The following is a 12,491-nucleotide window of genomic DNA, read 5'->3' on the forward strand; positions in this document are numbered from 1 at the left end:
TTGACAAAAACCTTCTTATATCTTTTCGTACATCTACTATCCATTTAAAGTGCAGAACATGCTTGATGATTATAGCATCTTTTGGGTTTATTTCTTCAGATTACCAGCATCCAAAATCAGAACCCTGCAATGTGACTGCAAAAGAAGGGACATGGCTGTTCCGCAAGAATATTGATTGGATCGACAGCATTTGCGTGTGATTAATGTTATTCTAGAGCGAGTCTGGATTTGGCGTTTTTTCTCTCACAACAATTTTCCTGATAGGAGTTTCACACGTTTTCTTGCTTTCACACACTAAAGCAATCGTGCCGTTTTTTGTTTTGTTTTTGTTTTTGTTTGCTCACGTTCACACTCTCGAGTCTCACGAAAAGAGACGTGTGTTTTAATAAAGTTTTGGGTGAGTAAAATGAAGTGTTCAATCACATTCAATTGTGGTGAATGAAAAGTTGATGTTAAGAGAGCAGATGACGTGGGCTGGGGGAGCGGATGGGGGGAGAAAGAGAGAGAGAGAGAGAGGGAGGGAGGGAGGGGGAGGGAGAGAGAGAGAGAGAGAGAGAGAGAGAGAGAGAGGAGAGAGAGAGAGAGAGAGAGAGAGAGAGAGAGAGGAGGGAGGGAGGGGGAGGGAGAGAGAGAGAGGGGGGGGGAGAGAGAGAGAGAGAGAGAGAGAGGGAGAGAGAGAGAGGGAGGGAGGGAGGGGGGGAGGGAGGGGGAGGGAGAGAGAGAGAGAGAGAGGGAGGGAGGGAGGGGGAGGGAGAGAGAGAGAGAGAGAGGGAGGGAGGGAGGAGGGAGAGAGAGAGAGAGAGAGATGGGGGAGAGATGGGGGAGAGAGAGAGAGAGAGAGGAAGAGAGAAGGAAAAAGAGAGAGACAGATTGACTAAATGTAGTAATAATTTATTTCGCCTTACGCGACTTGTTACCGGCTCATACACCGGCCGAGCACTTTGGTTAGGCGTTTATCCGCTTTTGGTCAATGACCCGAAAAAGCAGAAAATGACAGCCTATACAGCTGACAGCTTCCATCACCGAAGGAATGCATATGTTTATCTTGGTAATGAACGGAAATACTTTAATGGACCAGATATGTGGTTGCTTATCCACACCAATTCTTCTGTGCGTACAGAGAGATAATTTTATGGAACAGATACGCCTAAAATAATGTGAACACACGAATATTCTTAAAACGAGCAGGGTGTATGTTTGCATATCTATGTTTTTATGTTCAGATTTAGATACGGTGTAATGACTGTATCTGCCCCAGGTATTTGCCGCATGAAGGGGGTTAGGGGGAGGAGAGAGAGAGAGAGAGAGAGAGAGAGAGAGAGAGAGAGAGAGAGAGAGAGAGAGAGAGAGAGAGAGGAGAGAGAGAGAGAGAGAGAGAGAGAGAGAGAGAGAGAGAGAGAGAGAGAGAGAGAGAGAGAGAGAGAAAGAGAGATATATATATATTGTGTAGGTTTATTGTTATGGTGGCGGTGTGTGTTATATATATGAAGTCTTATATCGCGCGCGTATCTCCAGACTCGGACTCAAGGCGCAGGGATCTATTTATGCCGTGTGAGATGGAATTTTTTACACAATACATCACGCATTCACATCGACCAGCTGATCGCAGCCATTTCGGCGCATATCCTACTTTTCACGGCCTATTATTCCAAGTCACACGGGTATTTTGGTGGACAATTTTTTTTTTATCTATGCCTATACAATTTTGCCAGGGAAGACCCTTTTGTCAATCGTGGGATCTTTAACGTGCACACCCCAATGTAGTGTACACGAAGGGACCTCGGTTTTTCGTCTCATCCGAAGGACTAGCACTTGAACCCACCACCTAGGTTAGGAAAGGGGGGAGAAAATTGCTAACGCCCTGACCCAGGGTCGAACTCGCAACCTCTCGCTTCCGAGCGCAAGTGCGTTACCACTCGGCCACCCGTGTTTGAACGACGCGAGCTTCAAAATGTGCACACGCCTCTGTAAGTTTACATAATTATGCAGATGTCTCTCTTGGTGTTTTGAGCCTTACACACACAGACATAAGTCAGACATACAGACAAACACACACACACACACACACAAACACACCGACACACACACACGCACACATGCACACACACACACACACACACACACACACACACATACACAAACACGCATACACACACACACACACTTACACAAACACACATACACACACACTTACACACACACACACACACACACACACACACACACACACACACACGATGATAACAGCCAGCTTAACCCAGTTCCACACAGGGCAATAATAAGTGTGTGGCCCACAAGCAAACACCGACACGATGGAAAGTGCGCTTCTTATTCCCCACGCCCCTTCGCCCCTCCTCCCACCCTATACCTCGTCAAATTCTGTAACCCAACCACTCTGCAAATCATGCCAGTCTAGAAGTTATGCGATGGATATTTACCCGATCTTCGAAAGCCCCAGTGACCAGGGCAATGATGCGAAAATGACGACTGTCTGAATCCTGGTCGCTGGTTTTTACCTCCACTTTCTGAAATCACTTATTTGTGACCCTCCACCACGAAATGAGTCGCATGTCACCTCGCGCGGTTCTGCGCTAGGCTTAATATAAGTCCGGGGAGTGTCTGGTAACAGTGTGAGGGTCACCTTAGTCACATGCTTTTAACTCAAACAGTTTTTGCTCTTTTCTAAAACTGTTTTCACCACTGGATAGAGCATAAAAAACTCTTTAGGAAAATGTAAAAATATGAACATCATGCAAAGGTGACATGCGACTCATTTCGTGGTGGAGGGTCACATTTCGTGTCCGAAAACAGCAAACTCTCGTTTTAGGCATAACTTTAAAGTTTCACGAAGGCAATAAAAGAGGAAATTGCCTTGAAAGTGCTTTGAGCGTTTTATAAATATTCATAGAGAAGAACAAAGCAGGTTTTGCGAGAAAAGAAGCAATAATCGACAGCAAACGAATACTAAACATTTTGCTTCTTCCACCTGTGAAGAATGTGCATTTTTCAAAGCAGGAGCCTGGCAAATGATCCTGCAAATTGTGCAGGATAATCATCGACAATACACAATTCAGCATGATAACCAACGTGACTTGTTAAATGAAGAAAATAGATAGCGTTGATTCTTTGAACGTCGAAAGAAAAACACTAAATCATTAGCAATCCACTCACTAAGCCAGCTTATTAACCCAGTTCCATGCACCCCCTTGTGTTAAGAAGCAAATCAACATCGTTAATTCTTCGAATGACGTACTACGTATACAGTATACAGTTTAAGGATACAAAAGAAGTATAAATAATTAACGCTCTAAGCTAGCATAATCCACATCCAAACACAAAGAGACTGCCAACGTTCCAAAATTCAGAATGAAAAAAACAAGAAAGGTAATTTGTTGGAACGTTTGTTATTGACAAAACAATACTATTAGTGATTGTAACGTATTGTTTTGTCAATAACAAGTGTTCCAACCAATTACATTTCTTGTGCTTTGATTCTAGCATAATCCAGTTTAACACGCACTTGTAGAACCACTGACATTATTAATCGTGATCCATTAAACAAGGTACAATATTTTTTTCAAGAACTCAAACAAAAACAAATCAATTCACACTCGTTGCTCTCATAACCCAGTTTAATGCACTCCCCTGTTCAACGGAGAAATCGATAGCGATTCTCTGCAATGTCGCAATATAATCATCCGCATCAGGGATACAAAAGGAACATAAACTATGTCATATTTCAGCCAGCATTACCCAGTTCACGCACTCACCTGCTCAACGAAGAAAATCGACAACTCATCAACAGAAATATAATAACCTACATCAAGGACACAAAAGCAACAATTCACACTCTAAGCCGGCAGAAGCTAGTTTAATGCACTTACCTGTTCAGTGAGAAAAATCGATACTTTTCATCGGCGACGAAACAGTAACAAATAACCTAGTCCGCGATGAACTAGACACTAGTGACACCACAAGGCTCCAGAACCGTTCTCACACAAACACACGCTGTTCTCAAACCACACTGCAGCCGCAGCTAACAGCTATGAACTGAAGAATAGATCAAATAGATGCTGTGCTAACAGCTAGAGATCTGATGTCCAAGAGTTTGTGTTCTTGCTTCTGATGTTTCTGGTGTTGCTGCTACGACGGCTGCGCACTGTAACGAACAGCACAGAACTGTAGAACAACACACAGTCTATATTCTCTCACCTAGAGACTTTTGTTCCTGCAGCTTCTGTTCTTGCTACTGCAGCTGGTTTTGCAGTCAACAGCGAGGAAAGCACTAAACACAGACTTTACAAATAGCGACATATTTTATGTCCAAGACCTGCTTCTGTTGTAGTTGCTGCCTGCTTCTCTGCTACTGCCTCTGCTATGCAACGCAGCTGACAGCTGAGAACTTTTGAAAAAACAGAATGTATTACAGGAGATGCTTTTCTTACTAGAGCTTCTGCTTCGGTTGCTGCTTCTACTGCTGATGTTTAATGCTAACAACTATTATGTATAGTAAACACGGAGCATACGCTAATACTTACAGCAACAGAGTTTATCTGCACGATTTTCCGTTTAAGCTGTTGCTGATTCTACCTTTGCAGACACTTCTAACAGTAAAAGGCTTTCCTTTCTTGTGTCTGCTTCTGCTATTGCTGTTAGCTTCTATGACCATGCACGACAGCAGCTATAATGACATGAATAAAACCCTGCACACAGAATATACTATCAAACAAGAGTCGTTAGTGGAGCTTCAGCTTCTGTAACTTCTGTTGCTGCTGCTACTACGGCTTAGCAAGGCAGCAAATCATAAGCACAGATCAAGAGACAAGTCTTCTCCTGTTGCACTTACGGTTGCGAGCGACTATCAAACAATAGTCTTAATTCTTGTCTAGCTTCTTCTGTGGCAACTTCTGTTCTTGCTGCCAATAAGGCCGGCTTAGCATGGCAGCTACACGCCTAAGCACTGATCAAGAAACTATTCTTTTTGCAGAATCTGCTCTCACTTCTTCTCCTGTTGCCTCTCTTACGGTTGCGCGCGACTATCAAAGAAGAGTATTATCGTCAAGCTTCTGCTGTTGCAACTTCTGTTGTTGCTGCCAATAAGGCCGGCTTAGCATGGCAGCTACACGCCTAAGCATGCACTGATCAAGAGACTATTCTTCTTGCAGAATCTGCTCTCACTTCTTCTCCTGTTGCCTCTCTTACGGTTGCGAGCGACTATCAAAGAAGAGTCTTCTTATCATATGTCTAGCTTCTGCTGTTGAAACTTCTGTTGTTGCTGCCACTAAGACTTAGCACGGCAGTTAAACGCCTAAGCACTGATCAAGAGACTATCATTCTTGCAGATTCTGCTCTCATTTCTTCTTTTACTGTTGCACTAACGGTTGCGCGCGACTATCAAAGAACAGTATTTTTGTCTAGCCGGCTTCTGCTTCTGTTGTTGCAGCTTCTGTTGCTGCTGCCACTACAGCTTAGCACGGCAGCTTAACACATAACCACAGACAAAGAGACAAAGAGACAACTCTTCTGACAAATTAAGCTCTTACACTTCTTCTTCTACTGTTGCACTTAGATCCTTCTTCTTGTCTAGCTTCTGCTGTCGCAACGTCTGTTGCTGCAGCCACTACGGCTAAGCACGGCAGCTAAACGCCTAAGCACTGATCAAGAGACTAGTATTCTTCCTGCACATTCCGTTTTAGCTTCTACTTCTACTGTTGCACTTACGGTTGCCCGCGACAGCTGAACAACTAAGCACACACCAAGAGGATATTCTTCATGCTGAATCCGCTCCTGATTCAACTTCTACTGTATTTGTTGCTTGCTGCTAATGCTGAGGCTATTGTAACCAGTATGCTTGCTCTTCTCTCTCGGCCTAGCACAGGCGACAGTATTATCGACACGACATCGCACGCTACTGAGTGCTGGCACCGAACTCTGGCACTGTGAGAATATGACTGAGGAAAAAGGTTTCTGCCCTTCTGGTCTTTTCAGCTCAGCTGCAGGGAGGGACCACATCTGCTATCGGCTGATCGGGGATGCGGTTGTAATTTTCATTGGCCTCTCTCTGTGTCTGTGTCTCTGTCTGTCTCTGTCTAATTCTCTGTCTTTCTCTGTCTCTCTGTCTGTCTCTGTCTCTCTGTCCCTCTGTCTGTCTCTCTCTCTTTCTCTGTCTCTCTCTTCTCTCTCTTTTCTCTGTCTCTGTCTCTGTCTCCCTCTCTCTCTCTCCCAGTAACTGTGAACTCTTCGCTGATGATACCACTATTCACAATTCCCACTCAAATGTGAAGGTATTGTCAAAACAACTTCAAGAAAGTGTTAACGAGCTTTTAGCGTGGACCGAATTAAACCACACGGCTCTTAATCCAGACAAAACAAAAAGCATGCTTATTACCACCAGACAAAACTTAAAATCTAAACTTCCACCTTTAACGATTGATAATCACATTGTTGAAGAAGTTAATAAACACAAAGTTCTAGGTGGTATTCTTGATAAAGATTTATCGTGGACTGATCACGTTACAGGAGTTTGTAAAGTACTCTCTAAGAGGCTTTACTTGTTGTCCAGAATAAAACACTTCTTGAACAGGCATGGCAGGCAACTTTTCTTTAACGCTCACATTCAATCGATCATTGATTATGCGTCAACACTATGGGATTGTGCGAATGCAAAAACTCTGAAACCTTTATTTAGTACACATAAAAGAGCAATCAAAGTTATTTTATTACAAGTCTCGGTTTCCAACGAAGACTATAAACTTTTAAACATTCTTCCTCCTAAATCAAGACTCATGTACAATTCTTTCTTTCTTTATTTGGTGTTTAACGTCGTTTTCAACCGTTCAAGGTTATATCGCGACAGGGAAAGGGGGGAGATGGGATAGAGCCACTTGTTAAATGTTTCTTGTTCACAAAAGCACTAATCAAAAAATTGCTCCAGGGGCTTGCAACGTAGTACAATATATGACCTTACTGGGAGAATGCAAGTTTCCAGTACAAAGGACTTAAAATTTCTTACATACTGCTTGACTAAAATCTTTACAAACATTGACTATATTCTATACAAGAAATACTTAACAAGGGTAAAAGGAGAAACAGAATCCGTTAGTCGCCTCTTACGACATGCTGGGGAGCATCGGGTAAATTCTTCCCCCTAACCCGCGGGGGGTCTCATGTACAATAAAGGCGTTTTGATGCATACACTCATAATTGGAAGAGCGCCTGCACCTCTTTCTTCTCAATTCACTTCCCACAATTTAAGAGACCCGACAAAAATGTATGCTCCTCGGCCTCGTATAGATCTTTTTAAGTCCAGCCTACTCTTTTCGGGGACTAATCTTTGGAATTCACTTCCAAGCGGTCTCAAACATTCTGTCAATGCCAAGATTTTTTAAGACAGATATTTCTCATTCCTTATACATGGCACATTTCGTTCTCACTTAGCCTGAACATGTTTATATTGTTGATGCCTTATTTGTACCTTTTACACGTTTCAGTAGATAAATGTACCTAATTAATTTCATAACATGACTTATGTAACGATGCTACATTGCTATTACTTGCAACGTAGTTGCTTCATTGACTCCTCAGTTTCACGGATGTTTTCTTCCCTCGAAGTTTCACACGTTTTTTGTTGCTTGAAACAGTTTTCATTATACCTTTGACAATAATATGTCTTGTCATCATTTTCACGAGTTTTCATTCACAAGCACCTGGGAAATAAATCTCATGTTCCCCGGGGAATAAATCCCCGGTTACCATAGTTGCAGGAAGCCCTATTACATGGATAATCAAAAGCAAACCCAATAGAAACGCTCGAGGATTCTTCGGCTCTTTTCATTGGCGTTTCCCCAGACCTAAACAGACGACACTGCTTCGCCAAGTTCCAAATACGAACTGGCAAACTGGCAAATGTAAACAACAAACAAAACTACCTCATCAAAGGTCATACATTTATGCTTTATCGCAAACAAATGAAACCTATCGATATGTTTTATCTTCTCACAAAGTCATGGAGTGCGTGTATCTCTGTTTGGAGAGAACGTCAAGTTTAAGTCAAACCAATTGACCCCTGACACACACATTTTGACCCGTGCACAAGACGTTGTATCGATAAACTAAGCGCAAATAAAAAAATAATAATAAAAAAAGCAAAGAACATAGCAACAAGAAATGAAGACATCTGACAAAGCCGAGCAAGCAGAATGACAAGTCTAATGAAAAACAGAGAGGCAATGAGAAACAAGATCGCGATTATCTTTCCTTCGCGGCACGACGCAAATCGTTTGTGTCCTTTGACCCAATTCGTGCAGTGCTGCACGATGCAAATCTTCTGTGACCTTTGACTCAACGTAGCTTCAATATTCGATTACTAATATTTACCACTGAAAACCGAGTTGTGGAATACCGAGAGGGGCAGGGTGGTAGGGCGATGGTGAAATGTAATGAAGAGACACGTGTAGCAATAAGAGAAAACCGATTCTGCAATAACACAAACAAGAACAAAAAACCCAACACTGACCTATATGAATATTTAATCAATAATATGATCGTCTGCGTTGCAGGTGTGCAAGTGAAGGGTTAGGGGGGGGGGGTAACTTGATCATTTATTTGTGTGTGTCAGTGTTTGTGTTCATGGACTGATTGTGAGGGAGGGGGAGGGTGGGGTGGGGTGTGTTTCAGGTTTTAGTGTGGGTATGAAACGAGCAAAACAATACCCACACCACAAAATCTTGGAGGCAAAAAACACTCGCCGTCGCATCATTTTGTCCGCACAATATTATATGCACCAACAACCGGAAAGAAAGGTGACAATGGAAAAAGACTCATCTTTGCTTCCTGTGATTCCTTGCCCCCGACTCGAACGTCGCACGATAATCCACACAAATAACAGATCTGTTGTGAGATGGTCAACGCTGACTGTGCAAGCAAATCACCTCGATTGAAATACGACAATCCCATCGCTCGAATGCAACATGTGGGCACTATCGTTTCAAAGGCGCTTACTGTTGGTTTCACACACCACTCTGTAGTCGGAACCTACAGAACTTCGCATCCTCAAACCTGACATACTTGTCTCAACATTATAAACTCAAATCACACACAGTAATTAAGTTGCTTTCGCACGCCAGCTTTGAACAACGTGCTGGGGCCCCGAACATGCATTATAATAACAGAACTCGCGTTTCTAACCATGGCTCCCTGTGTTGATTTTTCACTTAATGTTGAACCACCAAAATGATGACAAAAACGATGTTTGATGGTTTGTTGCCAGACCAGCTTTTTTGTCGGTCCTCGGGGGGCATATCGACTTTTGTTTCATATTTATTGACCGCGGCCTTCGGCCTTGGTCAATAAATATGAAACAAAAGACGATATGCTCCCCCTCGGACCGACAAAAAAGCTGGTCTGTCAACACCCCATCAAACATCTTATAATGTTCGTTTGTATGTATATTTTTGTTTGTTTGTTTAGTCTGTTAATCGTTTGCTTGTTTGTCGTTTGTTTTTATTACTTCTTTAATTGATATTCCAACATTTTTAAAACGTATTATCATTAGATTAAACCCTCCCATGGGCGAGGGCTGGATGTAAAAAAGCACCTGTTTGCTTATGCCATTACCCTCGTTAATAAAGAATTTGTCATTGTCATTGTCATTATCATTGTCTCTCTCTCTCTCTCTCTCTCTCTCTCTCTCTCTGTCTCTCTCTGTCTGTCTGTCTGTCTGTCTGTCTGTCTGTCTCTGTCTGTCTGTCTTGTCTGTCTGTCTGTCTGTCTGTCTGTCTGTCTGTCTCTTTCTCTCTCTGTCTCTCTCTCTCTCTCTCTCTCTCTCTCTCTCTCTCTCTCTCTCTCTCTATCTATCTGTGAAACTTTCCTTTGAGCTTGTCAGACCTAGTTTCTCGTTCTGTCTTTGTTCTGCAAGATATATTCGACTCAGCGTACATTAATTGATCTCATTCTTTTGTACACGATCTCAATCTCGATCCCTGCCTCTAGTTCCTTCTTTCGCACCCTCATCTCCTCCTCCCCTGATCCCCCCCCCCCCCCTCTCTCTTATCCGCCCGCCCGGAACACCGCCGGTGTATCACGACATTTTTACTCCACGAACAATTTACTCCGGAGTAAATATTTCGTACGAAATTCTTACTCCGAGTACACTTTTCGTACGAGAAAAGAACTCCCCAAGGCACGAAAAAATTACTCCCTCCACGAAATTTTTACTCCCCATTTTCTTTACTTCCAGTAAAAATCTCGTACGCAAAAATGGGATGCGGGTGAAGGGATAATGCCAATAAGTGATCTCGCGCACACGAATGTCGCGCTACCCTCCTTCCACCCCTTCCACCACCAAGACTAACAGGGGACAAGGGAGTAAAAATTTCGTACACCTGGCATGGGAAGTTAAATTGCTTGTGTTGGGGTGAAGTAATTTATTCGTTATTTATTCGTCAAGGGAGTAACATTTTTGTACGAAATGTTTACTCGGAACTCACCTGTCTTAGGGAGTAATTTTCTCGTGTAATGGGGGAGTGCTTTTTTCGTAAAGGGAGTAACTTTTTCGTACGAAATGTTTACTCCGGAGTAAAAATCTCGTGGGAGTAATTTTCTCGTGTTACACCGGCACACACAGTCTATCATTCACTCTCACAAGATCAATCCTTTTCGATTATTTAGGAACCCTTCCTTCCAGTCTACAGTACCAAAACCTTGTCTCAGAGTATAGTAACACAGTCCTAAAACCCCAGAAATACTCTTCGACATAAGCTCACCACTATTGTAAGCTTGACAGATCGGTAACGAAAACAGATCGACTCCACAGTATTTTGTCTTTAGTCTAGGTACAGTGAAAACGAAGATCGTTGTTCTTCCTTTCATTCTCTCTCTTCTAATTTTCTGTGTTCGTAAGATAATATCTCTGCTTGTCTGTCTGTCTGCTTTTCTGTCTGTCTGTCAGTTTTTCTATCCAGTTCTGTCTCTGCTGTCAGTTTTTCTGTCTGTCTCTGGTGTCTGTTTGTATGTTTGTTTCTGTATCCGATGTCTGTCTGTCTGTTTGTCTGTCGGTCTGTTGGTCTGTCTGTCTATACCTCCCTCCCACTCGTCTTCTAACGTCTCCTCGCAAGTTGGTGCTCCTTTATCCCCCAGCCCGTCCCTCAGTGTCCGTAAGTGCTATGTCTAGCACAAGAAGCAATCACCTATGAGCCATCGACAAAAGCTTAGCAACCTTCGCTTTGTCCATGTCGAGACAAAACCAAAATACGATGGAGTATATCTTTTTATGGTCGTGTCCAAGGTGCACCGAATCTACCAATCTGTCAAGCTGACAACAGTGATTGGTAGTGGTGGTATGAAAACGACTATTTTATCTAGATTTTTGTTTTAACTCTCTAAGAGAGTTTTTTTGTGCGTGGAAAATACGCAGAGTGGCAGATAAGGAACGACTCATAATAATGTCGATCTTGTATCTGTTCGTGTTCGAGGTTCACTGACTCCTACCGATCTGTCAAGCTGCTGTACTTCTGGAAAGTGGTGGTGTGTTGAAAACTATTTCTATGACTTTGTTAATTTACTCTAAGACAGTGCTATGGGAATAGACGGCGTAGCATGAAAGAAGGGGTTCGCGAAAACGAACAGACAGACAGACGGACTGTCAGACAGGCAGAACAGAGAGACAGAGGGAGGTAGAGACATAGGCAAGCTACATAATCGATCCACTGAGTGCGCGGGAATTCAGTTGATTAGCAAGCTGGCGACTCATTTTAGAGCTTACTGGTGTGAACAGTCAACCGACTGATAGATCAACCAATTGACAAATCAAGCAACCTACAAACATCTAACTAGTCAAGCGACAATCGAAGAAAAGTCATCGACTTTCGACACAAATCCCCCCCCCCCACCCCTTCCTTCCCTTCTCCTTCCCTCCCTCCCTCCCCCAGTGAATGAATGAATGCATCCATCCATCCATCCATCCATCCATCCATCACATTGGAAGCCGTTGATATACTGCAATCACATCAACGTATCATTTATGAAAAAAGTAATTAATTGTGTAGATAAAGAAATAGTACGGTGTCTATCTTTTATCGTTTGTGTCCAAGGTTTCCGAATCTACCTCTCTGTCAATGTGACAGCAGTGAAGGGTCTAGTGGTTGTGTTGAAAACTATTTTTAAGACTTTGTTCCTACATTCTGCAACAGTTGTTTTCGGGGAAAATATTCCGAGTGGCAGAAAAAAAAGAACTCATAATTATGTCGATCTTTCCCCCGTTCGTGTCTGAGGTTCACTGAATCTACCGATCTGTCAAGCTGCCAGTACTTAGTTGTGGTGTTGGTATTTTGACGAGTATTTATATGACTTAATTTCTATACTCTGATACAGGGTTTGGGGAATAGACGGAGTAGTGGGAAAGAAAGAGTTCGTGGAAACCCAATAAAAGATTGATGGAGATTGAGTGGTAGGGTTTACTAAGGACGGGGGGGGGGGGGGGGGGGGGGGGGGGG

General features: G+C 42.9%; 1 protein-coding gene across 1 annotated transcript in view; it reads right to left on the reverse strand.

The window, feature by feature from the left end:
• The window catches only part of LOC138961959 (synaptotagmin-12-like), a 124,935-nt gene extending 120,539 nt beyond the window's left edge, over nt 1-4,396 (reverse strand). Inside the window, exon 1 of the mRNA XM_070333642.1 lies at nt 3,885-4,396. The gene's annotated coding sequence lies outside the window, so the exon portion shown is untranslated. The remainder of the gene's footprint in view (nt 1-3,884) is intronic.
• Between the last annotated feature and the right edge of the window lie 8,095 nt (nt 4,397-12,491).

Source organism: Littorina saxatilis, linkage group LG3 (assembly GCF_037325665.1).
Source record: "Littorina saxatilis isolate snail1 linkage group LG3, US_GU_Lsax_2.0, whole genome shotgun sequence".
Taxonomy (NCBI): domain Eukaryota; kingdom Metazoa; phylum Mollusca; class Gastropoda; order Littorinimorpha; family Littorinidae; genus Littorina; species Littorina saxatilis.